This window comes from Panthera tigris, chromosome E2, assembly GCF_018350195.1.
Source record: "Panthera tigris isolate Pti1 chromosome E2, P.tigris_Pti1_mat1.1, whole genome shotgun sequence".
NCBI lineage: Eukaryota > Metazoa > Chordata > Mammalia > Carnivora > Felidae > Panthera > Panthera tigris.
In genome coordinates, this window is record NC_056674.1 from 46,139,252 (window position 1) to 46,165,189 (window position 25,938).

The following is a 25,938-nucleotide window of genomic DNA, read 5'->3' on the forward strand; positions in this document are numbered from 1 at the left end:
ATGGCAATCCTTTGTTACCCATTAATTTAGAATATTCCACAATTTTTCTTCAGCTGAAACTTTTGTTTTTTTAAACCGTGCATGGCTCCTCTTCCCTTATTTGTACATTTCAAGTTCATCTCCTTGGCTACTCAAGTTCTGGATGTTTTCCTCCCTGCCCCACCTCTTTTGAGGGCTGTTTTTTTGGGGGATGGGGCGGGGGAGAGTTTAATGAAATAAATGGCAAAACCTGGGATCTCTGATTACAGCTGTGAGTCAGTAAGTGGGAGGAGACGCCTCCCTCTTTGATTTGAGGGAAGCAAAACTTAATGTGAAACAATCTTTAACATCTGAAATGATGTGCAAAGTATGTGCAACAGAAAAATCTCACCAAGTTCATTGCCTGCCTAATGATTAGATCAGCATGAGCGGATCTGGAAAGTATTCTTGAGAAACAGAGCAGCTCTTTGTCATTTGAATGGTGAATTTAATGGCCACTATGATGACTGAGTTTTGGCAGTGTAAGTTTCATGCCGATGTCAAGGGGTGTGTAGGCATCGTGTCCACGGCTTATGTTTGGAAACACCTATGTAATGAAATGCAAATCGATGGCCATAACATGCTAAAGTTGCAAATTGGAACACAAATGAGAAAATGCAAAACGAAAGCTTTGCATAGAAACACTCATTTCTCATATGTGGTAATTATCACTACCAAATACGATATTCTCGTGTCCAGGATCTGGGACATCATTACGTCCTACAATTACGAGTCCTTGGGCAAATTTTTACAACCATTGTACGCAAGTCTTTTGCATTTTTGACACATTCAGATGAAGGGAGTGATTCTGTCATTGACTGTGTCCATATAATCAAAACCTTTGTTATATTTAGCACTGTACAGACTTTATCTTTGTTTTCTTCCCTAGTCGGTTTTATGGGTATTTCTAAGCGTGTTGATTCTGAGCTGCCACTTGGCAGTAGCAGGTGAAGTCAGGTGCTAGTTTGGTTTGATTATCGAATAGCCGGAATTACTATGGTTTTCCTAGCTCTTTGGTCTTTGCACTGTTCTTGCTATAGTCCGTGTGCAGCTTGTGTTCTGGTCATTTTGGGTGTTAGGACAAAGGACTTTTGTTGCCCTCACCGTACTTTGGACTTAGAAAGCCTGTCTGTGAGACCAGACCACACAGAGTTCATCTCTTCTTCTGCCCCACCCCTTTTAAGAATAAATTTAATTTTCCTTTTTTCCCCCATAACTCCAGATAGTTTGGCAAAGATTTTTTATATGCAGAAGAATCTCAAAGGAGTAGTTTATCAGATGCCACGCCACTCCCATGGGGTGATAGAAAGAATGGGCAGGAAGCTATTTTTAATGGGACTGGGGTGTACGTGTGAAGTATGCTACGTGTATACCTCTCTTGTGAAGCGTGTTTCCTTTCCTGTCTTCCCCCTTCTCGTGTTGGGGGCCCGGGAGCCCAGCGCATCCCTGTGACTACACTTGATTCAGCATAATTGATGTGGTCTCATTTCCCACAGCTGATGAGGATTATATCAGCTTGGTTTAACAGTCTCATTTTCTGCTCCCAGTGCACACTTGTTTTAATGTGTTTCAGTTAATGAGGTAGAAGAGAGAACGAGGTGTTACTGTTTATACACAGACAGTGAGCTTGTGCAGAGAGAGGCCCTGCCACAGCCCACGTGGCCCTGGGTGTCCTCAGGGGCAAGTCCCACAGAGCGAAGCCACCTTTTCGGAACATGGGCTTTTCAGGGCTAATGCAGATAACGATCATTACCCATAAGCTTTGCCAAATCGTCTTATTAATACCATTTCTCCTTTCTTGATGTGTCTTTCCTAAGCCATGATTAAAAGATGGTAACTTGGCTTAGAACTTGGGGTATCGTTGAAGGGGTTGGTTCACCTTCTCCCAAAAGACTTTTCCAACTCTGCCTGCCTTTCACCAGCCCATACCCCTAGACGGGGCCCTCCCCGAGGAAGGGTCTGGGCATTTAAAACAGCACAAGCGAAACTAATTTCAGGAGTCCCAAGGGGAACCATACCCTTGTGTGGGGGATACTGAGAGTCTGAAATAGGCACTAAGAATGTGTATTTCCGTGTTCCCTGGGTCCGAGCAGTGCTGCTGGTAGGGATGGTCAAGGAGCCAGAAGAAACTTCCAGGGGTGATTTTCTATGAAGGGGGTTCTGGTTTGGGCCATGACTTGGCTCTTGCTCCTGTGGGGTTGGAGGGCACTGTAATGGAGGTGCCCATAATGCCTCTCCTTCCTAGACCTGCGTAGGGTGGCCAGGAAACCAGGGCTGGGCAGGCCTTTTGCATGTATTCAAATCTTTAGCTCCTAGACATGTGAACAATAAAGGGAGTTCCAGGGGCACAACAACAAAGGAGACCTTTCCCTCTTTGGGACCAACCTGAACCGTCTTGTCAGCCACATCCACACTTGGGGAACCTTGCCAACCTTGCCCCCTCTCCTGCCATGTTCACTTAAGCTCTCTCATTTTCTTCCTTCTCTCTCTCAACATGGATTGCCCTCAATGGTTAAACCCAGTGCTTGGCTTTGGCACGGTGCCAGCCCCGTGGGGTGCTGCGCAGGCCAGAGGCCCCCAGTGCATCCCAGTTTCCCGAAGGCACAGCAGCCGTGGGTTTCAGCAGGAATTAAACAATTACTAAGTCTTACTCCTCCCCACCTTCCGTGGATTGACTCCATAAATTGTCAGCCTGTTGACATTTTAATGCGAATTATGTCATGTGGTATCCCCTTTGATTTCGACATGCCTCAGTTTGTAAATACATGAGCCACTCAAAGGCTTGTGGTTAGCATACACTCTGGAGGCCTCGGGGGTTTTTGGTGGGGGAGAGAGCGCTGGAGAGTGCACAATGCTGGGAGTGTGCCTGGCCTGGAAAGCCTTTTTCAGTTACCCAGGGTGGCTGTGAGGGCGGGCTGGCCTCGCAGGGGGCCTGCTGGGAGCCCCAGCGCCGAGCCATTCACCTTCCTGTCCCTCCCAGGGCACCGGGAAGGCCACCGCCTTTGGATCTGAGTTACAGGATATTTTTACTGAATGCATCGACGGCTGAGCATTTCCCCAAAGTCACTGTGCAGCTCTTTTCCTCCTGTTGTAGAGCATGATGTCACCTCCCCCATCACCAGCACCTGGAGAACAGCCGACTGACTCTAGATTTCAAAGCAAACCTGGAGGCCAAGGGAGCGTGACCTTGGAGCAGGTGTTTCCTTCCACAAGGCTCAGCCATCCCTGCGGGAAAATGAATGGGAAAGGATTCTGAAGGGTGTGCTGGGTACAGAATGAGAAGTTGCACAAGAATGGTAGAGTAAGGATGGTTAAGATGTATGGAGGAAAGGGGCACCCGGGTGGCTCAGGTTAGCATCAGACTCTTGATTTCAGGCTCAGGTCACGGTCTCACGGTTCCTGAGATCGAGCCCCACGTCAGGCTCTGTGTTGACAGTGTGGAGCCTGTTTAGGATTCTCTCTTTTCTCTTTCTGCCCCTCTCCCCCTCAAAATAAGTAAACATTAAAAAAGAGAGATGTATGGAGGAAAAGGGAGAGGTTTGATATTTGCATGGGAGAGGAAGAAAGAGTGGAACCTTGAAGGTTCTGCATGTTCAGATTCTCAAAGTGAAATTCAAGGGAGGAGATTTTGAAGTAGATTTTAGGAAGCAGTTCTGTAGTGAGAACAGCTGAGAAACCCCTGTGCCAGGACCCTGCTCCAGAACCCTGTTTTCTAGCTTTTCATTTCCTTATTTGAGACTTTGCTTCAAAATGAATAATCCGAGAGGACCTGGCTTCTTGGTGATCCTTTGGGTATAGAAGGTCAGTGCCCAAAAAAGTTAGAATTAGCCGTCTTGAGATTCGATGTGTTGTGCCCTGAGGAGCTTGGCCAGGATGACCTCATCAGTAGACAGTTAAGAATGGACCAGACGAAGGAAAGTTGCTTCCTGCTTTGCACAGAAGGAGCACATGCTTTTCCCTCTTCTGAATACAGCAACTGCTGGGCCTACTGTCTGTGCTGGAATTTGGCTGACTTACAAAAATGTCATGGGATCTTTAATGGCCATGGGTGGTCGGGACCTCTTTCCCACGTGCTGAGTAATTTCAGTTTCATGTGTGAATAATGCCCATATTAAAGCAATTAGAGCTGCACATAATCTGAAAAGGAAGAAGGGACCCAGATTCGTGTTGGTCAGAGACACTTCCAGCTCGTTGATTTCTCTGGTAACTTCCATAAGTGCTTGAAAAAGTTCTTCAGTGGACTCTGTAACTTAATTTATTTGGAAAAAGTGGTGATACAAACAAGTGTGTTTGAAAACTGGGGTCACTGCAGATGACTCTTGCCTCTTCTGTGGATTTATCTGGCTTTTATTACTAGTGGGAGGAAGTGAGTGGGCTGGTGGGGCCAAATAAGAGAGAGAGACAGACACAGACACAAACAGAAGGCACAGTGCTTGGAGCACTGTGGAGCTGGCTACTATGAGAAATTACACTTGGTTCCTCTTCAGCATCTAGTTAGAGTTTAGTTGTAAGGGTATACATGAAATAAAATGGTAAGACGTTAAAACAGTTGAGGGTCATAACAACATAAGTCTTTGTTAATTAAAAAAGTTCCAATTGATATTTTTCCAAATTAAAACTAACATTGACTGCCATGGTAGAAAATAAGTCCTAAAAAAGAAAAAAAAAAAGAAAAAAAAACCTGAGTCCTGTGCTTTTTTTAAAAAAAAAAATCATAAAATGCTGTTGACAACATGTAAATAGGCCTCAGTCGCCTAATTCCTCATTATTGTAGTGAATAGAAGTTAACTGTTGGAAACATGATTTCAGACATAAATGTATGGTCCCTTTCAATAAATTGTAATGTATTTCTCTAACTTGCTAAAGAGTGGGGAGGAGCAGACTGTGTCTCTTTTCACTCATGCCTTCCAGAGGCCAGCCTTTGGCTGACGCCCATTCTGCCTCCCTGGACAGTTGGTCAGAAGGTGACACTTGGTTTTTCAGCCCCATAAATGAGAATTCTGGAGGATTGTAGAGTCGAAGGTGGGGGGAATCAGTGAATTTGCTTTCATTCCTTTCTTCCTTCTTCTTCAACCTTATTCCTTCAATAATAAAGGCAACTCAGGGGTGGCTGGTTGGCTGGCTCAGTTGGTAGAGCATGTGACTCTTGATCTTGGGGTCATGTGTTCGAGCCCCGTATTGGATGTAGAGATTACTAAAAATAAAAATAAAAATAAAGGCACTCAATGTGTAATTAAAGGTAATGGAGAGACACAGGAATGGGTTAAGTGGGTACAGGTGTGGGCTGCGTTTTGGCATACCTGGGGAGTGTCATCATCAGAATTACTCTTTCCTGACCAGTGGCATGTGAACTTGACATTTGCTACTATGGTTGGGGGTGTTGAATCTGTGTTCTTACTTCTGGGGTCTGGAAGTAGATTTATATAAAGGGTAGGAGGAGATGGGATTGAAATCCCATCGGAGAGAAGGGCCCCGAGGAAGAAAACCCCGGAGATTCATTTAATAAGAAAAGAAAAATGGGAGAAGTTGGAGGGACGTTAGTTGGGGCGGTAGAGTGAATGAGAGAGTGAATGAGAAGGGTTTCTGACAATTAACTAATTCTCCTTGCTCCAACCCATGACAGAATTAATCACACATTAACACACTGACAGCAAAATTAATGTCATATGCAAATTAATAGTGCGGGGTTGGCATTCAACAGCCTGTTGGCTTTTTAAGGCTGGCGTTGTGGTGACACCCCCAGCCCATAGATGGCTGTATTGGCGCCACCCCACCACCCTCTTTCTGCCTGAGAAGACCCACTGCCACTCTGGAACAGAGCGACATCCCCTCTGCTGGCTTGAAACAACTTACATCAAAACCTGTAAGCGATCGTGCCAAGTCGGGAGTAGGAAGTGCTGGTTAGGAACCCTTTGGGCTCTAATACTTTCTTACCTCCACCATATCATCAGCGGCCATCCTTCCAGGAGAGTGGGGGTGATGGAAACATTCCTAGGAAACCACGACGCTGTTGCTTCCCAGGTGTGGTCATTAAGAGACACGTGGGGTCCGAGGGAAGGAGTGTTGAGTATACAGCGGTCAAATCTAAAGTCATTCTAGTTTTTGTTACCAACTACAGAGTGAAAATTGTTTTATGTGGCTTCCAAGAGGTTTAACTATTGAAACCAACCCTGAAAGAGAAAATGTGAGCCTCTCCTTGATGCTAGAAAATAAATAAATAACCAGAAGAAAGAATAGTCTGTTTTCGAATATTGTGATGGCTGATCTTTCGTGCCTGGGGCAAGTGCGAGCTAGCCCCGTTACAGCCCATGACTAACCCGCTTGTGAATTCTGCATCCGGGATAATTATTATTTTGACACTTAATAAGTAACAGCGTTGTGAAGCAGGCGTTACACAGAACATGAAGACGTGATCATGCCCTGGAGGCCCTTCAGGAAGGACGAAAGCAATTCAGAGTAGGATAAAAACAGTCAACTGTTTATGTTGATTTCGAATGAGTATTGGCATTTTCTTAGTGGTGCTGATTTCCTTAGCTTTTTCATTAGCTCCCACTTCATCTTCTACCAAGGCGAAGAGACTTGAGACTGATGAGGTCAGGACAGAGACCTGGGAAGCAGTGTTGCCGGCTGTGGAAGAGTTTTAATTCTGGGGTGTGCTGGTTCTTCTTTGCATTGTGTGTCTAAAACAGCCGTGGAGACCAAGTCCCTGGCCTAAATCGGGCCATGGACATTGAGACCCTGGAAAATCATTAATGTAATATTTTGATTTTATAAATGAAGTGAGGAGTTCTAATGTATCTAAGATACAAGTACCTCTGTCTGCCTGTAGCTTTTCTCCTTGACATACAGAGATATGCACGCACATGCATAAATACACACACATGTATAAATATACACATATCTGTATGTATATATATTTTTTCTATAATTTTATAGATGGTGGAGTGTCTTAGATACTGCTTTTTCCATCAGTCCTTATAGTCTTCATATCTGCACAGGGACCCTGGTGTGGACAGAGTAGGGAGATACACTGGAGGGTAGGATTCAGTTCTGTTCTTTCTCTGTAGTGTACCAGCCCCAGACCCTCAACCCATGCCTTAAATACCATCTGTAAAATGGAGCCTGTTTGCCTCCCAGAGTTAACAGCATTGGGTGTTCTGATAGAGGTACAGGAGTTATAAAAACTGTACAGCATATAGTAATTGAAAGTGAATATCTTATTTTTTTCTTTTACTCACTATTTTATTCTTTACTCGCTTTTAATGTTCAACTACATTTTGTTTTATTTTTTAATATATGAAATTTATTATCACATTGTTTCCATACAACACCCAATGCTGAAAGTGAATATCTTATGATTACTATCTGATCGCCCAAGACAATTTCATAGGTGAAAAGCAGGTAGTGGGCAAGTGCCTGGAGTGACCTAGAATGTGCTTGGCCACACTCATGTTTCTCTGGTGCTCATTTTTACTCTAGTCCCTGCGTTGAAGGTGGCAAGTTAGATGGATGTCCTTGCCGTGACTTGGTGTGACTTGGGCCGGCCTTGATGTTGGCCCCTTCCCATACGTGCCATAGGATAAGGAGAAGTTCTCATCTCAGTTCTCACCTCCCACTTGGTGTCATTGGCATCGTGGATTGAATAGGATGTGATGGATTCAGGCTGAGAGAGAAGGAACAAGGGACAGTGGTGAAAGGGAAGGTCATTTGTCTGGAACAGGTGGGCCTGAGCTGGCAGCATGGCCTCGAAGTCCTGTTGGAGGAGATGGGAGAGGATGTGGAGCTAAAACCTGCCGAGAAGCAGGTGTTACCAAATGGGAGTGGGCTTGTGGAAATAATTGCAGAGAGAAGAACTTGGGTGCAGAGGGAGTGGTTAAGATAGAGTGCTTTGTTGTCCTTGCCTGGGGTCTGAGTTCTCAGAAGGACAGTGACATGTGCACGTTTGGTTATTACACCCTTGCAATGGGGAACCTAGTCTGCTGTTTGTGTCCCGTGGGGGCGGGGCTGGAGCTCCCAGGTGTGGCTGTGTTCTGCAAAGCGCAGGGCTGAGGAGAAGGAAGTGTGGCTGCCGCCATAGCCAGTCCCCACCCCACCCCCACCCCCCACACACCATTTGGGTGCGGCTTGGTTTTGGAGCTGGCTCCCAAATGGGAGTTGGGCCTGCTTGGGTTTTGCATCTGTGCATGTGGCCGTTTAAAATTTTCCCTAGATGGCCTTGCCTCTGACCATGCCTGAGAGGGTTGCTAGGAAACTGGCAGAGGCCTGTCTTGTTGCTCAGGACAAGGCCCCAGCCAGCTTCCTGGGGCCTGGAACCAGCCAGCATCACAGGAACACGAGAACAGAGCCAAATGCACCACCCCCTCCCTCTTTGCTCTCTGCCCCAGGGCCTCTCCCTCAGGACACCTTGACTCCTTTCTGCACGTTCAGTGACCATTTGCCACATGGAGCATTCAGGGGAGACCACACGGTGTCAGCCCTCTGCTATGCCTGTCCTGTTGGTAGTCACATGACTTTATCACGGAATGGGGGTAGCCCACGATCCAAATGAAAATGAGATTCCCTCTATTTTTTTCTCCCAGGGCCTTGGTTAGGCATACCTTTCAATCTCCTTCCTTCTCTCTACTACCTGTCCCACGTGTCTCCTGCTTCCCCGAGCAGGACCTCACGCCTTTTGAAGAAAACAAAAGCTGGATGTATTTTTGGCCATGGCCTCCTGGAAGAAAGTAACCCTGGTTGCATTTCTGTGAAGAAGTTGTCCGAGTTGCTAACAGCTGCATCTCCCAGAAGCCTTCTTGATCTGTTGCCCTGTTACCTTCCTGCCTTCCAAGCCCGGTGGTGGGGTGTGGCAGGAGAGTCAGAACAAGGGCTCTAATTCATGATTGGGCTCCGGAGTTAAAGAGGCAAAAGAATGCTCATGTGTTCTGCAAGGAGGGTCCTCTGACTTTTGTTGGATTTGCTTTATACCCTACGAAAGTTGTCCTCTTTTTCTTGGGGAAAGTACTTTGCAGGTTACACCCAGACTGACACTTGCTCCCTGGAGGTTTATTTTACAGGGATTATATTCCTAATCATGAGGGAATTGATACACTTGTTCATGTGTCCTGTTGGTGAACAGGGAACTTACTGTAGTTTTTGCCAGTGCCTGTCCAGTTGTGAAGTGGGCTTGCTCTTTGATGAGACACCCCCAGGCATTGATAGGTCTGAAATGTTCTTCATCAGAGCATTGTTCCTCCTCCCTGCCTCCCTCCCTCCCTCCCTCTCTCCCTCTCTCCCTCCCTCCCTCCCTCCCTCCCTCTCTCTCTTCCTTCCTTCCTTCCTTCCTTCCTTCCTTCCTTCCTTCCTTCCTTCCTTCCAGTTTGTAAATCGGTCACTTGGACTGGTTAAAATCATTATAGCAAGTCCTTGCTGTGCATTACTATGCAGCTATTAAAAACGATGGTGCATGTGTACTTTCTAGTTGGAAAGAAGGCTTTAACATCGTATAAAATGTTACACATTCAGATTATTCCATTTATGTCAAGTTGTGATATACTGTATGTGTAGATAAGAAGTGTCAAGATGGTTGTTGGCCAAAAGTGTTTATCTCGGTGGTAAAATTTAGTGATGCTTTTTTTGTTCCTTTCTGTGTTGCCTTAAAAAAAAAAAAAAAAAAAAGGTACCACTTCTTAAAATCTGCTAAAGATGTCATCTTCCCAAGGGTTCCCAAATCTTATTGTGTATCAGAATCATCTGGTGAACCCTATAAAGTACAGATTCTGAGGTTCTGGCCATGATTTGATTCTATGAATCTGGGCTGGGGAAATACAAGGGGTCTGTGTTTCTAGCAAGCTCCTGACTCACGTGGTCCTTGAAGGGGACTTAGAAAATACTGATGAACAAATATCTTAAAAAAATATGTGTAAGCAACGGTCTTTCATTTTCTCCGAATGTTTCTAGTTTCTTTACATAAATGAGTCTAGGGTTACTTCTAACTGGTAAAAATGCTCCCTGTTGAGGTATTGTCTGTTTCCTTCTCTGCAAAGGTGGAGACAGTTGTTTCCTGTTTCCCTCAGATAGCAGAATCTTCCTTACGATATTGCTGTTTTGTAGAATGTAAATGGTACCGTATGTATTTTGTGAATGGCTTCTTGGAACTTTGCTGTGTGTGCTTTTTTGATGCCACTAAATATTTTATACCATGTGATTTTTACCAGCTGCACAGTATACCCAGGTGTGAAGGTGCCATAGTTTATTTCGCCAAGTGCCCCTCCTCTTTTTGTCACTTGTTAGTGTGCAGGCACCTTCTCTGTTCTACGGAGTACACATCCCTAACATTTGTAACTAGTTGTTGGTATGAAGTGGCTTCTAAACTCCTTACCATCCCCATCACCTGCTTCTAACCTGCGTGTCTTCTCGGTGACCATGCTCATTATGGGATGGGGTGCTCCTCATGGGATGGGGAGACCTCACTGATTACAGGGAGTCTTTCTCCTTCCTTGATAAAGACCCTGAATCATTAAACTTCTATTCTTTTATTAAGCAGGCACATCAGACCCTTGGCTCCTATGGAACTTGTGTTCCCCTGAAACGATGAGGGTTTGGCTCGTGCCTTTGTTTTCATAGAACTGACTATTAAAGCAGGTCTCCCTGTCCTCCCAGACCTGAGGAGAGGACTTAAGGTAAATTGCCGTTTTTCTTTATCCTGTTTCTTCCACTGTTTCAGAGTACCTGGCAGCCCTTTCAAATGTTTCATATCTGGAAATGGAATAGTAAAGTTGTCATATGTATGCATATTTTTTTCATTTATTTTTATTTTTGAGTTCAGAAGTAGTTCTTGTCCATTGTAAAAACAAACAAACACAACTTCTGGGAATGTAGAGAAACTCAAAAAAGAGAATCATCCCTAACCTCACTCCCCAAAGATGGTTTTAATTTTAAACATTTTAGCATTTGTGCTTTCAGCCTTGTGACATTATTTAGTAGAATTTAAATGGTGTTGTGTATATATCTCGTAAGTGGTCCCCTTTTTTTAAGGTTTATTTATTTTTGAAAGAGAGCATGAGTGAGGGATGGGCAGAAAGAGAGAAGGGGACAGAGGATCTGAAGCGGGCTCTGCACTGACAGCACAACGCGGGGCTGGAAGTCATGAACCATGAGATCATGACCTGAGCTGAAGTTGGACCCTCCACCCGCTGAGCCACCCAGGTGCCCCGAAACAGCGCACACCTGTCTTGTAAATGGCTTTTAAGGACTTTACGGTGTTTGGTTTTCTTGGGAATCCCTAAATATTTCCCTACCACGTAATTTTTCTTAGCTGCATAGCATGCCATTGTGGGAAGGTGCCATGATTATTTACCTCCTTCTCTGTTTATTCATCAGGGTTTTTTTTTCCTCCAGTTTTCCACTATTAAAAATAAGATTTTAGAAAGTACATAATAGAAACAAATAGGTTAAAAGTGCTCTTTTGATATCAAAGACGTGAAACACGGATTTGCTCTCTGTTACAGTTCCATGGCCTCCTCTTTTCATCATTATCTTTTATTATTGATGGTATGTTTTGAGATTCCAAAGCTTAACATTTTTGTATCATCAGATCTTTTCATTTCTGTTTCCTTCCCTTTCGTTAAGCTTAGAATTCCCTTTACCCTACCAAGATCAGGTTCACTTATATCCCCATTTAGTTCTTTTATGGTTTAATGTTTTGACATTAAACTCCATAATCCATCTGGAGTTTATTTTGGTATATATTGCGAGGCATGGATTCTTCCGTGTTTATTTTTTCTCAATTAGTTGTCCATCCCAGCCCCATTTACTAAGCAATCCACCCATCCTTGTCTGTAGTGCTTAGAAATGCCACCATATCACGCACTAAATTCATATTTGGATCTGGTCCTAGACTTTCTCTTGTTCCATTAATTTGCCCTGACTTGGGACCATACAGAACTGTCTTAGTTCTTTTAGTTTTGTACTGTTTTGTGTTAAAGTGTGATAATTCTGCTCAGTCTCCCTTTTAAAATGTTTTCTAATATCCTCTCTGTGGCTTTTAAGAGTTTTGTTTTTATTTATGTTTCTTTGTTTTGGTTTGGTTTGGGTTTTTTTTTTTTTTTTTTTTTTTTTTTTTAGAGTGTTGATGGGTAGGACTCCTGTCTCTATGTACATCTCATTAGAAATGTTAGACCAGAGAAGTCCACCTGATAATGATGATCCCCTGTAGACCTTTTCCTCCATATTGACTTTGACACATGATCACTGTTTCTGGGTGGGCATTCCTAAGTGCAGAGACACCTTGCTATCCTAGAATCACAAATGGCAATCTTGAAATTGCTGAATCTTGTTCTGTACTTGGTGAAGTTGTGTTTACTTCTAGTGATTCATTGCTTTTGTAGGTGCTTAGAAATATCTACTCAAAGACTTCAGATTTTTGCTACATACAATGCTCCAGGCCATAATTCTCAGGGTTTGGCTCCATTAAAAATCGGGAAATGTGTCCCTCTTGAATGCTATTTTATTTTTTCTGGATGATGTAAAACATTGAAGTAGTGCATGGAAGAGAATACACTGACACGTTAAGGAGTTACCTTTGGTTGGTGCCGAGTCTATTTCTTCTTAGAACAGCCCTTAGATAGAACTGTGCTTGGCAGGTAGTAAGCACTCAGACACCAGCTGCTGCTAACAAGTCTCCTCTGTATTTAATAAAGGGAGTATATTGCTTTTAAAATTTGCACTGAGACCCTGTCTTGAGAGGAGGCAGTTCTGTGTTCCTTGAGATCTAGCTTGGTGGATAAGTTTAAACAGAGGCCGACTGTATTGACTAGGTCCACTTGTATCCAGAGGAAAGCCAGGGACCATCCCTGCTCCTCTCCTCTTCTGTGACGCTGGGTGTTTATGGATGATCTGCTCTCTGCCCACTTGTGAGGTGGGATCAGCATGGTGGTAGAATAATTTGTGTGATGTGCTTCGTCAGTGCCATTTTCAAGGCAAATTTTTGCAATTGAAACAATCAGAGAACAAAGCAAGGCAGGGTTACATGGAGAAGAAACGAATGCCAGATATTTGGAGAAGACGGTGTGGGGTGGGTATCCAGGAAGGAAGCACGTATTGCTTTCTGCTCACTTCTTCATCATTCTGTTTCTGTATGCAAAGGATGATGGTTAGGACCAGTGTGAGAACTGAATCATGTGGGTACTTGGGGCGGGAGGCAGCAGCTCTTCTCCACACTTGCCTGTTTTTATAGAAGCAACTCATTTCTTTGTTTCTTTTTGATGTCAGAATATGAGATCATTAGCAGTTGGGATTAAACAAGCCCATGTTATAGATCTTGGGGTCTTGGGCCAAGTTTCCCCACGCTGTCTGGGCTGTTGGTCTCTTTCTGTCTTGGCATCTGCTCTCTCTCCACAGCCAGACAGATCTGCTCCAATCCTGACCTATACTTTATTGCTGTCTGTGCCACAGTGAACCTCAGAAGAGTCAGAGAAGTAAAAGAGTAGGAGACAGTTCCCGGCTTGTCTCCATGACAGACGGGGGCTGGGCTATCCATAAGCGTCATGGTCCTTAGATTCTGAGCATCTTGCATACTTGTCGATGGGGAGGTCCTTTGAGCCGCTCAGGTGCTCTGTGTTCCTTGCCGCCCTATTAAGGTGGAGGAGAGCTGCCTTCTGTTGGAAACCCCTTTGGAGCGTGTCGATTTTGTTGACCCTCTGAATGCCCCCACGAGGGTGCTTGTCTCCAGAGAAGACTCTGTCCCATTTGGTCTTTGACATCTTGCCCCACGTCACTCTTCTCTCTCAATTATATTTCGCTGCTCCATGTAACTAGCTTGAAATTTTTGTGTTGTATATGGTGGAGCAGGAGAGCTTCGTAGACAGCATCATCTCTAGAGCCAGGAGGCGTGAGTTTGAGTCCTGCCCCTGCCAAGTAGTAATTGTGTTAATGTGAGCAAGAGATTTCACCTCTTTGTAATTTGGGGTTGACTGTTGTCACATTGCAGCATCCCCTTCACCGGGCTGTTGTGAGGATTAAATAAGTTCACATATGCAAGTATGCAGAACGCAGCCTGGCCTGTAGAGCAGGGTCTCTGCAGCTGTGGGCATTCATTCATCTGTGTTGTTGAGAATCCAAGCGTTTGAAACAACAACAGCAACTCTCAAGACCTTGTAGATAGACATTTTCACCAGATACTTCTTTTTGCATGGAGAAGCTTATCTCTGTGACAAGATATTTTATTTAACGGCATAATAACCAGAAGCTGGAGCTTCATTCCCCTCCTCTCGACTGAGGGCTGGACTAAGTGATTCACTTCTAATGGTTACAGCATAGAATGGGAGAAGGGGTAGCTTGTCAGTGGGGAAGCCTGGCAGAAAGGGGCCCTCCTTCACTAAGTGATGGACAGTCACCTCTGATAAGGGATAAGTCCGGTTGATGTCACATACCCCTGAGATGATGCACTGGGAAGGGTACTTTCCAAAAGATCTAGAACCTCACTGTAATCCTAAGAAAACATCAGACAAACCCAGATCGAGGGGTGTTTTTACAGATATCTGGCCAGAGCTCTTGGGAAGCGTCCAGGTCACAGAAGACGGAGGAATTGTCACAGATTGGAGGAGCGCAGCAAGTAGGTGCAGTATGGGGTCCTGGTCTGGATCCTGAAACAGAGAAGGGACACGAATGTCAACATGGGTGGGATCTGAGTCAAGTTTGTGCTTTAATGATAGTATTGTACCAGTGTCAGTTTTTTGGTTTGGATGGGTGTGCCAGATGGTAAGATGTAGGATGTAAACAGTAGGGAAGCTGAGTGGAGGGCACGTGGAGCTCTTTGCCCATCTTCTGTATATCTAAAATTATTTCAAACCAAAAAGCTTAAAAAACCAAACAAAGACAGCAAAAAACCTCACAGTGTGTGCTAGTTTGAAAGATGTTTCATCAGTTTAAAAAGAACATGAAGAAAACAGTGGAAGCCCCATCCCCATGTCCCCTTGTCCGTGACCACGCCTCCTGAGGGCAATGACCTTTACCGGGTGGTGTTCCTTCCAGACCTTTTTCTAAGTGCACATAAACACTTTTACTAAAAAGCCTTTTTTTTTTTTTTTTTTTTTTGCTCCCCTTCTGATTATATGCCTCAGACGTTGCAAAACTTTTCATTTTAGCACAACTATTTTCCAAATAAATTCGTTTGTGGACGTATTTTGGCTCTTCCCTAAGACTTATTTCAAGTGGTGTTTGTTGAGCCGGTGCTTAATTTTATTTTCCACTCCTTCTTCTAACCCATCCAGGTCCCATTTATATTGCCTCTGCCCTTGCCAGTCTTTCTAAAGCCTCCCAAATTAGCATCATCGGAGAATTTAATTAACTTGCTGTTTACTAACCCTCTCCTTTCAAGATAATTAATGAGGATGTGAAGTGCCACTGGGCCTGACACCACCCCCGGTGGCACCTGAGCAGCCCCCTGCAGCGTGGGCCCCTTGTGGCCGGTGGAGGTTGGGGGGAGAGCTGCCTTCCCTCCCTTGTTTACCTATAGCGGGCACCCAGGCCGCGTGGCCACACGAGGTGCGGGTAACGATATGGCACATGTTTGCTTAGAATCAGGCTTTCCTGCCTTGCCTTTTATCCACTCGTTTTCTGCTTTGTTAATTAAAAAGCTTCATTTTACTTGGAATGGAATGCGTATTTTTTGTGCTATTCCCTGGACGAAGTCTACATTGCAGGGCTTGAAATTAAACTAGCTGAGCGAGTCAGGTGTTCCAATTCCCTTTTGTTTCTAAAGAAGGTGGCAGTATAGCATCCCCTGCATTCCTCTGCTCCCGACCCGTCACACAGCTTTCTACTTAATCCAGGAAACTAGAGGTCACCATGGACTGAGAAGTCACTGCTGTCCACTAGAACTTGGTGATGATGGAGATGTTTTGTATCTCTGCTGTCCACTAGTGGCTGAGAGCCCCTAGTCACATGTGTTTCTGGAGCACTTGAAACATGGCATGCGTCGTAACAGAACTTCTTATTTAGCTAAACATGTGGCTCGTGGCCACCACGTTAGACAACCACTGTGGATGATCTTTTCTTTGCCTTGGGTTATCTGTGGCAGGTCTGAAGCCCCTGGTGGTTTCTGTACCCTCCCCAGCAACTTTTTGCTTTGGCACAGAAGGTAAACTGATATCACCCTCACATTCAGCAAGCTGTAATTAGGAAGGTAAGTTTTCCGAAGGAAAAAGATGTTACTTTCTAAATCCAAATGTAAATGACTTGGATTATCCGTGTCACTAAGCGCTTCATTCATGCAGATAATTGAGAATTGACAGTGTCCTTTTCCCTCAATTACTTCCTGATAGTTCCATGTGTTACAATGGGAGAAACAGGGAGCTGTTTTTAAATAGCTATGTTAATGTCCTCATTAATTTTACCTTTTTCTACCAATTAGCAAATATTAACTCCTTGGCAGAATTAAGTTGGCTTCCCTTACGAAGCCACATTCGTTCTGAAGTCCCTTACCGTTTGAGCCTGTGGTAGCTCAGCTCTGGCTTTGTGCTCTGTGGCACACTCCTCAAGTGGGCACTGTGTTTCAGGAGAGTCTTTGTACTGGCTTATTCATGGGTAGCACAGTGTGGTGTGACCAACGCTGAAGCAGGACCCGAAGGTGTATGCCCAACTTCCATGGCCTTCCCTCACGAGCCACATCGTCTGGTACACGTGGCACGGCCCAGGCGCCTGCAGGGGTGACGCATCTGTCATAGATGGGCACCAGTGCTGGCTTGGGAAGTGCCTGCCCCATCTTAACTAGGTAATTGTTGAGCTGAGGGAATGTGCAGCCAGCACAGCCAGATAGTCATTCATTCATTCATTCATTCATTCATTCTTGGCTGGGTGGGAAATTCACAGGTTTTATTTAAAATTTTTTTTTAACGTTTATTTATTTTTGAGAGAGAGATAGGACATTTATTTTTGAGAGAGCAAGGGAGGGGCCAAGAGAGGGGGAGACACAGAATCCAAAATGGGCTCCAGGCTCTGAGCTGTCAGCACAGAGTCCGATGTGGGGCTCGAGCTCATGAAATGCGAGATCACGACCTGAGCCAAAGTCGGACGCTTCACCGACTGAGCCACCCAGGTGCCGTGTAAATTCACAGTGTTAACCGTTAGTGAAGAATTTTTTAAAACTTGCAGAGTTCCGTGATTCATACCTGCAGGCTCCCCCAGCTGCCACCCGTTTGTCATCTGTGACTTAAGTCTCTTCTCTATGCACTGGGTGGCGAAGAAAGGCATCTGCCGCCACTGAAGTTCGCAAGGCAGTTGTGAGAATCATTTGAACTAATGAAGGCCAAACCTTTTGAAATCTATGCAGGACTGGATACATGGAGACGGTGTTATTGAGAAAACATTCAGATATTTTCTTTTTCTAAATCCAGACTTCCTGACCACTCATTGTTGGATGTCAAGGTCATTGCTAGCATTCTCCTTTCCAGAGATGCTCAGAAAGTAAGCGGATGTGTAGGAAGGTATACAGGGATGAAAGTAACCTAATTTTTCCCCTTTTCGTTTTTGCTCCCTTGGTTTTCACATCTGCATTATTTTCAGCTACTCGAGGGCATAGAAGAAGCTTATACTCTTTTGTTGTTGTTAGTAACTCCATCATCAGATTAGTTAAAAGTTGACTCAGTTACAGGTATTGTTTCGTTCTGAATAAATGTATAACCCTAACTTACTCATGTGGCATTATTCACTGTGTTTATAGGAGGAGAATGGCAGCAGTAGAGAAGGAGTGCCATGGGTAGAAAACACACAACGCAAGTTCTTACGTTCAAAAGCATGAAAACAAGTAGTGAAGTTTAATTGTTCTGGAGTCATTTCATAATTCCCAGTTAAATGGTACTTGAGTTACTGTTGATCTTCACTTTGAAACTGCTTATTTTGATATCAGGTTTGCAAACCTTGGTCTTACTGTGTTTTGACAAGTTGGAAGGAACTTTGCTCAACAAACGTGTGTGTGTGTGTGTGTGTGTGTTCGTTCGTTGTCTCTTCATACTGCAAATGAGTAAATTTTACACAAATTTTTTCATCAGGAGTCAGCACATCACTGTCAGAGGGGTAATCCAACCAGTCCTTGCCTTTTATGTAAAGTTTTATTGGAACACGGTTATGCATGTTATTTTAACAATTGCCCAGCGTCACTTTTGTGCAGTGATAGCAGAGTTCAGCAGTTGCAACAGAGGCTGTATGGCCCTTCAAGGCCTAAAATAGTTACCATCCAGATACTTACAGACTCCTGGTCTAGATGGTAGAAACATATCTTTTAATAGATTGTATTTTTATGGAAACTATGGACCAAGAAATCATTCTATCCAAATGCAATTGTTGTCAGCTCGGTTGGCCCTGGTTTATTTCTGTGATCTTAAGAATTTGCTTATTAGATGTTGAATGCAATGACCCTGGTTTCATGGTAACTACACCTGCATCAGCTTCTGGCTAATGTACTGCTAGTCATTTTATTCAGTAGACTGAGTAGCTTTCAGTGTTTCTATGGGAAGGACACTGCTCATTAGTGGATATGTTCAGCCTTCAGTTTAGCTAAAATCTGAATGCTTTCTCAACCTGAAACAGTGGGTATTATTCTAAATGTTAAGTAACATAGCTCTCTACAAAGACACAGTGCTTCCTGGTCATTATTAGCTGTGCGCCATCGTCATTCCTCGCGATCATGCCACGAAGGAGGTTCTTAGTATTACCATCCAGATTTTTATCACTGAAGCAGGAAAGAAGGGTGACTTGTTGAAGGTCACATAATAACAAAGCCCACTGGCGATTTGTGTCATCTCGTGAGTCATGTTGGCGCGGGGGAATGAGCTGGCACCGGCAGTCCCCACACCCAGAGGCGAGCCAGTCCTCCTAACAGGTTCTTTCCCTGAAACACCCATGATTTCATTAGCGAGGTAAGTGAACAGGCCATCAAGTAATTAATTCGTCTTTGTGTAGACTTAGGACCCCATTGAAATCAGATGGTGGGAGGGTTTTCTGAGTCTTCCAAGTGCCCCATCCAACCAGTTCTCATCATCTGACCACTTTGTTAAAAATTTTTTTGCTTGGCCCTTTAAGAAGTACATTCATACCGTTTTACTCACTGGAGTCTTATGGCCCCTCAGTGTGAGGTGGTGGTGTTCACAGTTGAGGAGAGAGCTTAGTGTCAGAGAACCTCTCCTGCGTGACTCCTGATTTATGCCCGTGTTCTTTATACAGAATAACCTGGCTCTTGGGTGTCCAGTAGGAGGGCACATAACTTCTGTCTTCAGGAACATTCCGGTCTCACAGGAGAATATGCCACCTATGTAATGCTGATAACCAGCACCTAAGGTGTCAGTGGGAAAAGATACGCTGAGAGGTGAAGTCTTTAATTTCAGAGAAGGAATTCCTAGAGACAGAAATCGGAAGGGAGATGGGGTGTTCAGAAAGGGGAGCAGAATTTGGCTGAGCTGGAATGGAAGTACGTACAGGATGGAATGGCATGAACTGACGACAGAACACACGCGCGCACACACACACACACACGCCAGAGAGGGAGAGAGACTGCAGAGGGACTGAGAAGGAGACAAGGGTGGTACAAGGCACTGGTGGGTGAAAACCATTTTAGTAGATGACTTTTCTTATGTACACAGAATGGTGAAAATAATGTTCATGGCGTGCCTGGGTGGCTCACTCAGTTAAGTGTCCTACTCTTGTTCTCCACTCAGGTCACAATCTCAGCGTTAATGAGTTCGAGCCCCACATCTGGCTCTGCGCTGACCGTGCAGAGCCTGCTTGGGATTCTCTGTCTTCCCCTTCCCTGCTCACGTGTGCGCTTTATCTCTCTCCCTCTCTCTCAAATAAATAAATAAACATTAAAAAAAAAACAGTGTTCAGAGATAAATCATCCCTTCATTGCTTTGTGAGGAAACCAGAAACAAGAATATGGAGAGACAGATGGGAAATGAATGAATCCAAAGCTGAAAGAAAGACCGCTAAAGACTGTAAAAATAAAGGTTTTCTCAGAAACTGGGAATGACTGTTGGTTCCTTTTGGCTTCCTGTCATTGTGATGCAATCGGGAAAGGTCATTGAGAGATTGGTGTTTTAAGACTGAGCCCTTTAAAATGCCCACTAAAATAGTATCTGTAGTTTGTGTTAATACCTGCAGAACAGGTTACTAGGTTTGAGATTTTAAAGACGTCACCTGCCAGTTGCTGTGGTGGTGAGCGATTGGCTTCGTCTTCGTACCGTGTCCCCAGGAAGAGAGCCCTGGCAGGTCTATGTCCAGATGTCACTGTGCACCAGGAACACAGTAACTGCTCATGGGCAAAATGCATGCCCGCAGCATCCCGGCGCCCCAGAGCTGGAAATCGTAGCAATCTCCTTGCTCACCCTACCTCCAGCTTTCTCCGAAGCCTGCCATTTTGTTCAAAGAAATCTTCCCGCTTGCAAGCTTTTTAGATGCTGTTTTCTGGAACTTGAATTTTACTGCAGTTCTCTAGAAGGATTTGTAAATGATCATCTTTCTGGAATGAAATTGTGCCCCCTGGAAAATCTTCTACTGGGCCCTTCCCATCTCCTCACTGTTGGTTGGGCCTTCTGAAACAGAATGAACTTGGAGACTGTGAGGAGAGGATGATTTGGTCAGTGTAGACTGGCTGGTGAAAAAACAAACAAAAGCCTCCCTTTTTACCATTTAAAATAAGGTTGGAGGAAAAAAAAACCAAAAAACACAAAACCTCTCGCTGACTAGCCTCACAGCCACATTCCATTGGGAGCTTGAGAACAGAACCAGGAGGCTATGTCATTAGACCGTGTTGCTTAGAACCTCTGGGGGAGGGTCTGGTGGCCAGTGAGCAGCTGGGGGGCCTAGAGTTTGGTCATAAGCCAGGAAGGGAAAGCAGCCCATCTAAACCTAGGTGGAGAACGTTCCCTTCTTCACAGGTCTCAGAGTTTGGAAACATATGAAGGTAGATGTAACCAGTTGCTTAGGGAGTGGCAAGAATCGAGGGTCCAGGCCACAGCTGCTCAGTTGTGGAAGAAGACAAAAAGTTTGGGAAGAAAAGAAAGATAAGCGTGTGTGCATGGTTTTTTGTTTTTTGGGTTTTTGTTTTTTGTTTTTTTGTTTGTTTGTTTGTTTGTTTTTTTATGTCCTTAGCCTGGCTTTTCCAACCTGGAGATGAACAGATGTCTCAGAAATACCCAGTCAGACATCTCCTTTCGGGTGTCTGTGTATGGTCACGCCTCTCCATTGGATCTTGGAGACACTGTGTGTTTAGAACTAAAATTTGTACTAAATTGTTTTTGTCTGTAAAGGTGTGGTAGTGGACTTGTCAACTCGTTGTCGGAGTCCTGATGGCTTGAGTCACTCCCCACCGAGAGGCATCTGCTGGAGTTTGCTCTCTGTCCCTGTCTTCTGTGGTTTTCTTCTAGATGTTTCTCAACACGTCTCACAGTCTCGCAGTATTTGTCCGTTGAATAGGAAACAAGCTTTCGTGAAAGAGAATAGCGATATTAAAGCTCTGTAAATACGTAGACCGAAATGGAAGAATACACTGATGGTGACGAGCTAAGTTGTTTTCTGGCTGGGGGACATTTTGGTGGATTCAGAGTGGGGAAGGAGAAAGGCTTCTACGATTCATATACTGAGAAGTGAAGTCCTTGAGTACAGCCATTTACAGTAGTGATATCCTGCTGTAAAATCTTATCCAAGCGAGCGGTAAATCTTAGAATAAACATGTTTATTCTCTCAGTCCCAGCCTCCTGTCTCGGTCATCAAGGAATGTAGAGCCCACGTGGAAGCCAAGTGAAGGCTGTGCCCAATACTGATACCCACAGGTGGGGCTCACCTCCTGCCACAGGACCCCAGAGGCATGGAGACAATAGTGCTAGCTCAGTGTGAGGGGGGAGGACGTCCAGGTAGGGGCGCCACTCAGCAGGTGGAGGGGGGCGTTCGGGAGGGTTTGCGCTTAGGAAGAGCCGCCGTGACCAGAAAGAGCAGGGTTGGTAGGTGAGGTGGAAAGGGCCAGGAGGCTGCTTTTATGTCAAGTGTGGAATGGAGTAGAGGGTTGAAAGCGGAGGAGGAGAGAGGGAGTCTGGTCTAGATTAGAAAGGTCGGCAAGCTGAAGACCAAGAGTAAGAGTGAAGCGTGGGAGGTTTGCTCAGACTTTCAGCCAACCATTTTCAAGAACCTGCTGTGGATCAGGAGCTGTGCTGAGGCAGAGAGGCACAGCTTGGTCTCCGGGCCTGGGACTTGCTGTTCACAGGGCAGCAGTGAGGCAGGCAGGGGTTTGTAAGCCAGCAAGATGAGTCCGGCATGGAAGTTGCTCCCAATGGGCTTGGGGGCCCAGAGTGGGGGAGAGAGGTGCAATCTGGGCGTTAGGGAAGGCTTCAGAGAGGGAGTGGCCGGTGAGCTGGGCCTTTTGCACAAAAGAGGGATCTCATCTTTCCAGCTCTTTATTTGTTTTCGTATATTCTGCTCATCCTGACACCCTTACAAAGACCCGGTTATTCTCATTTTACTTCAGTCACATAATGAGACTGTTGCCCTTTTGTAATTCAGTGGTGTGGCCCACTCTGTGATCTTAGCCCACTGATAAAATGGGCTTTTCACACAAGGGCCTCATTCCTTTGGTGTCATATCTTCCAGAGGCTTTGCGTTCTGAAGCAGGTGGGTGGTGGGCTCTGATCCAAACCTCAGGGAAAATGCGGGTTTCTAGCTACATCTTAGACACGGAACTGTTTCTGATTTAGAAAGGACCAGAAACACCGTGATTTTCTAGATCCTCCCTCCTCTAAGCTGCTTTATGTAATTCCCCCTCTAAGACGGTGACCCTTAAACGGGCTTGTGTGGGAATCATCTGGAGAGCTTGTTAAAACTCAGATTGCTGGGCCAGACCCCTGTAGGTCTGGATGGGGTCTGAAGGGGTTTCTAGGGAGTGCTGATGCTGTTGGTCCGGGATCCAAACTTTGAGAAGGTTCTGGGAAACCCAGACTCTGGGAGAAGGAACTGTCATACTCTGGGTGAGACCTTCCCTTAGCGTGGTCTTTCTCACAGACTTCCACAGGGAGGTGCTCTCCCAGCCAGGCAGCGGGAGCAGAGGCAACGCTGCGCGTTGGCCTCGGGGAGGGAAGCTAGCCCTTCAGCCTCCCCGTGAAGCCCTCCAGGGTATCCTTTTGAGAACCCAGGGTCCCTCAATGCGTGTGCGGCTTGCCGAGGGTGCTGGGCCACGTGAAATGGGATTCTAGACTCCTGACTTAACACCTCTTCTCCTGTGAGGCAGTAACCATTCTCAAGACCAAGACTTGATCTCAGAAACAGATGTCAGCTATGAGGAGTAGCAGCTTTGTTCTCGTCCATCTTCAGTTCTTGGCCCCTCCAGTAGGGCTGTGAGACTTCAGCCACGTCTTCCTTCTCTCCTGCTGATTGGTGTGGGGCCCCTTCTGTGAGGGGCCCCCCTTGTGATCTGGAAACGGTGTTGAGGTGAGGGCACTCATACTGAGTGGCAGCCAGAGGAGGCTGGGAGAAACCCGGAGATCCTCCAGCCCAACGGTACTCCCATTCTTTGAGCTCATGCCCATTGGAATGATTAATTGATGTCCTCCACTCTGCTGGACAATTAAGGAAAGCAGTAGAAGGAGGGAAAAGTCTTCAGTTAGACCTAATTTGGCACCATATTGTTTTCTGTTAATCTATTTTGTTTTGTGTCCGTCTGTCCCAAGGGATGGATGTCTTGCTGCTTGCTGAAGCATGCATAACTAATGTCCTCATTAAGGGCTGATCTGTTTATCAGGGCCATGTGAGGAAGCCGGCCTGCCAAACCTAGGCGCAAGCTGGGGGCAGTTACCTCCCTCTGGGCCTTAGCCCCACCTCATTAAGCTGGTCCCGGCTATTGATTGGGAGCCTGTGTTTGGAAGAGTCTTACTTACTCCATGCATTATCTTGACAGATTGATCAGACCTGATTGAGAACCTCTTAAAGGAACGAACAGCTGTAATGGGAAAGTTGGACTCTGTCATCCGTTAGGATGATTCTGGGAGCAAGAAGAACAAGGCTGACATCTTGGAGCAATTGTATTTACAATTAACATGGCTGAAAAACGATTGCCTCTATTGATCCCCCCTTCCTGCAATTACGGCCCCATTGTTTACATTCCAGCACTTCAGTTATAAAAAGGAAATTCAATAATTATTGCATTATTTAAAGTTAAAGTGCCACAGAGTTTGCTGGCTACGCTTGCTGGTTGATTTAACGTTCAGTAAAATCCATGCTGAGCTCTCCATCTTGAGGCCGAACAATATCGGCTTTTAATGAGACCTACAGAGGGGGGGGAAGGAGAGCAAAACCCAGTGCACGGGGTGTTTGTCTGGGTTATTTATGGGGGGAACCCGAAAGCAGGGCAGAGAAAGTAGCCGTGTCATCGTTTGCAAAACTGTGTCCCCTCTCGCTGTGTGGCCGTCCCCTCTGCAGCCGGCCATCTCCTGGCCTCTTGGCTCAGACTCTGCTCTCCTTCCCCGGAGAAGCTTCTTTATCCTGTCACTCGCTTGTCCCTGTCCCCCTCCCACAAGTGTCACCATCTTCTTCGACTTCCCACAAAATCCAGGGAATTTAAGGAGAAAAGGCCCAGTGCCTTAGCAGCTACAATGACCAGCATCAGAGACATTTGTTCAGAGAGAATTTGTATCTCCTGCTTTTTCACCTTCCCATTTTCCCTTTCAAGGGAAGAATGAAATAAAAATGAAGCACCTCAGGGTGCCTGGATGGTTCAGTCGGTTAAGCGTCTGATTTTGGCTCAGGCCATGATCTCACAGTTTGTGAGTTTGAGCCCCACGTTGGGCTCTGTGCTGACAGCTGGGAGCCTGGAGCCTGCTTCAGATTCCGTGTCTCCCTCTCTCTGCCCCTCCCCCGCTCATGCTCGCTCGCACTCTCTCTCTCTCTCTCTCTCAAATAAACATAAAAAAATTTTTTTTTAAATGAAGGACCTCTTCTAAGGAAGAAGTCAGCCTGTGTGTGCTCACTGCCCGCCCACCCCAGGCCCATCTCACCCTGGCTGCCCTTCGTCTTCTCTCATAATGGAGGTGATGAGGGTATTTGTCAGCAAATCATGGGAGCTTAAGAGAAGCCTCCAGGTTTGAGCACCAAATTCATGCTCTCAGCAACAACAGCCAGAAAGTTCAGGAGCGTGGGAGGAATTTTAAAGACCATTTTATTTTTTCTGGTATTTGGTTGAAATTCTTTCGTGGGCTCCATTCCAGCAAGACATCTGGACAGGTGTGCTCAGCAGGATCCAGAGCTTACGAGGAAAAAGTGATGCCTCATGCCTTGCCATCAAGAGTCACGCTTTCAGCGACAGCCCCAGGAAATTTTAGACTGCAGGTGCAGAAGGGGGGAGAGAGATGAATAGGGCCGATTTCTACTTTTATGAAGTATCTGGAGCAGGCTGGTAGCAGGCGGCTGCTTCCGTGTGACTTGTTCATTAAAGAGGTGACTTCTTGTGCCGGCATCACATGATTTATCTAGTGCAGTTGGCTAGAATCGGAAGTACTCTTTGGGGAAAGGCGGGTGCAGAGATTTTAGACTCTGGAAAATTTTCTCCTTGCAGGGGAATCTCTCCAAGTATTTATTCTGATTCAGGTTTCTGGTCCATGGCAGTTGCTGTCAAGATCAGCGGTTCTCAAAATGTGGTCCCAGACCAGCAGCATCAGCGTCTCCCTGGAGATTGTTAGAAATGCAGATTCTTGGTCCCCATCCCAGACCAGGTGAATCAGAAACCCCTGGGGTGGGCCGACAGTCCAGGCATAACACACCCTCGGGTGTTCCTGGTGCACGCTCCAGTTAGAGAACTGCTCAGCTAGAACACCATCTGATCGTTAACAACCCAGCCCATGGTGTTGCACCTGCCAGTCAGAAGTGAGGAAGCAAAATCTGGGCTCAGGATAGAAAGATGATGACTGTGCC

At 45.5% G+C, this 25,938-nt stretch overlaps 1 protein-coding gene across 3 annotated transcripts in view; it reads left to right on the forward strand.

The window, feature by feature from the left end:
- ZFHX3 (zinc finger homeobox 3) overlaps positions 1–25,938 on the forward strand; it is a 235,069-nt gene that overhangs the window by 104,722 nt on the left and 104,409 nt on the right. The gene's annotated exons all lie outside the window — the stretch shown is intronic.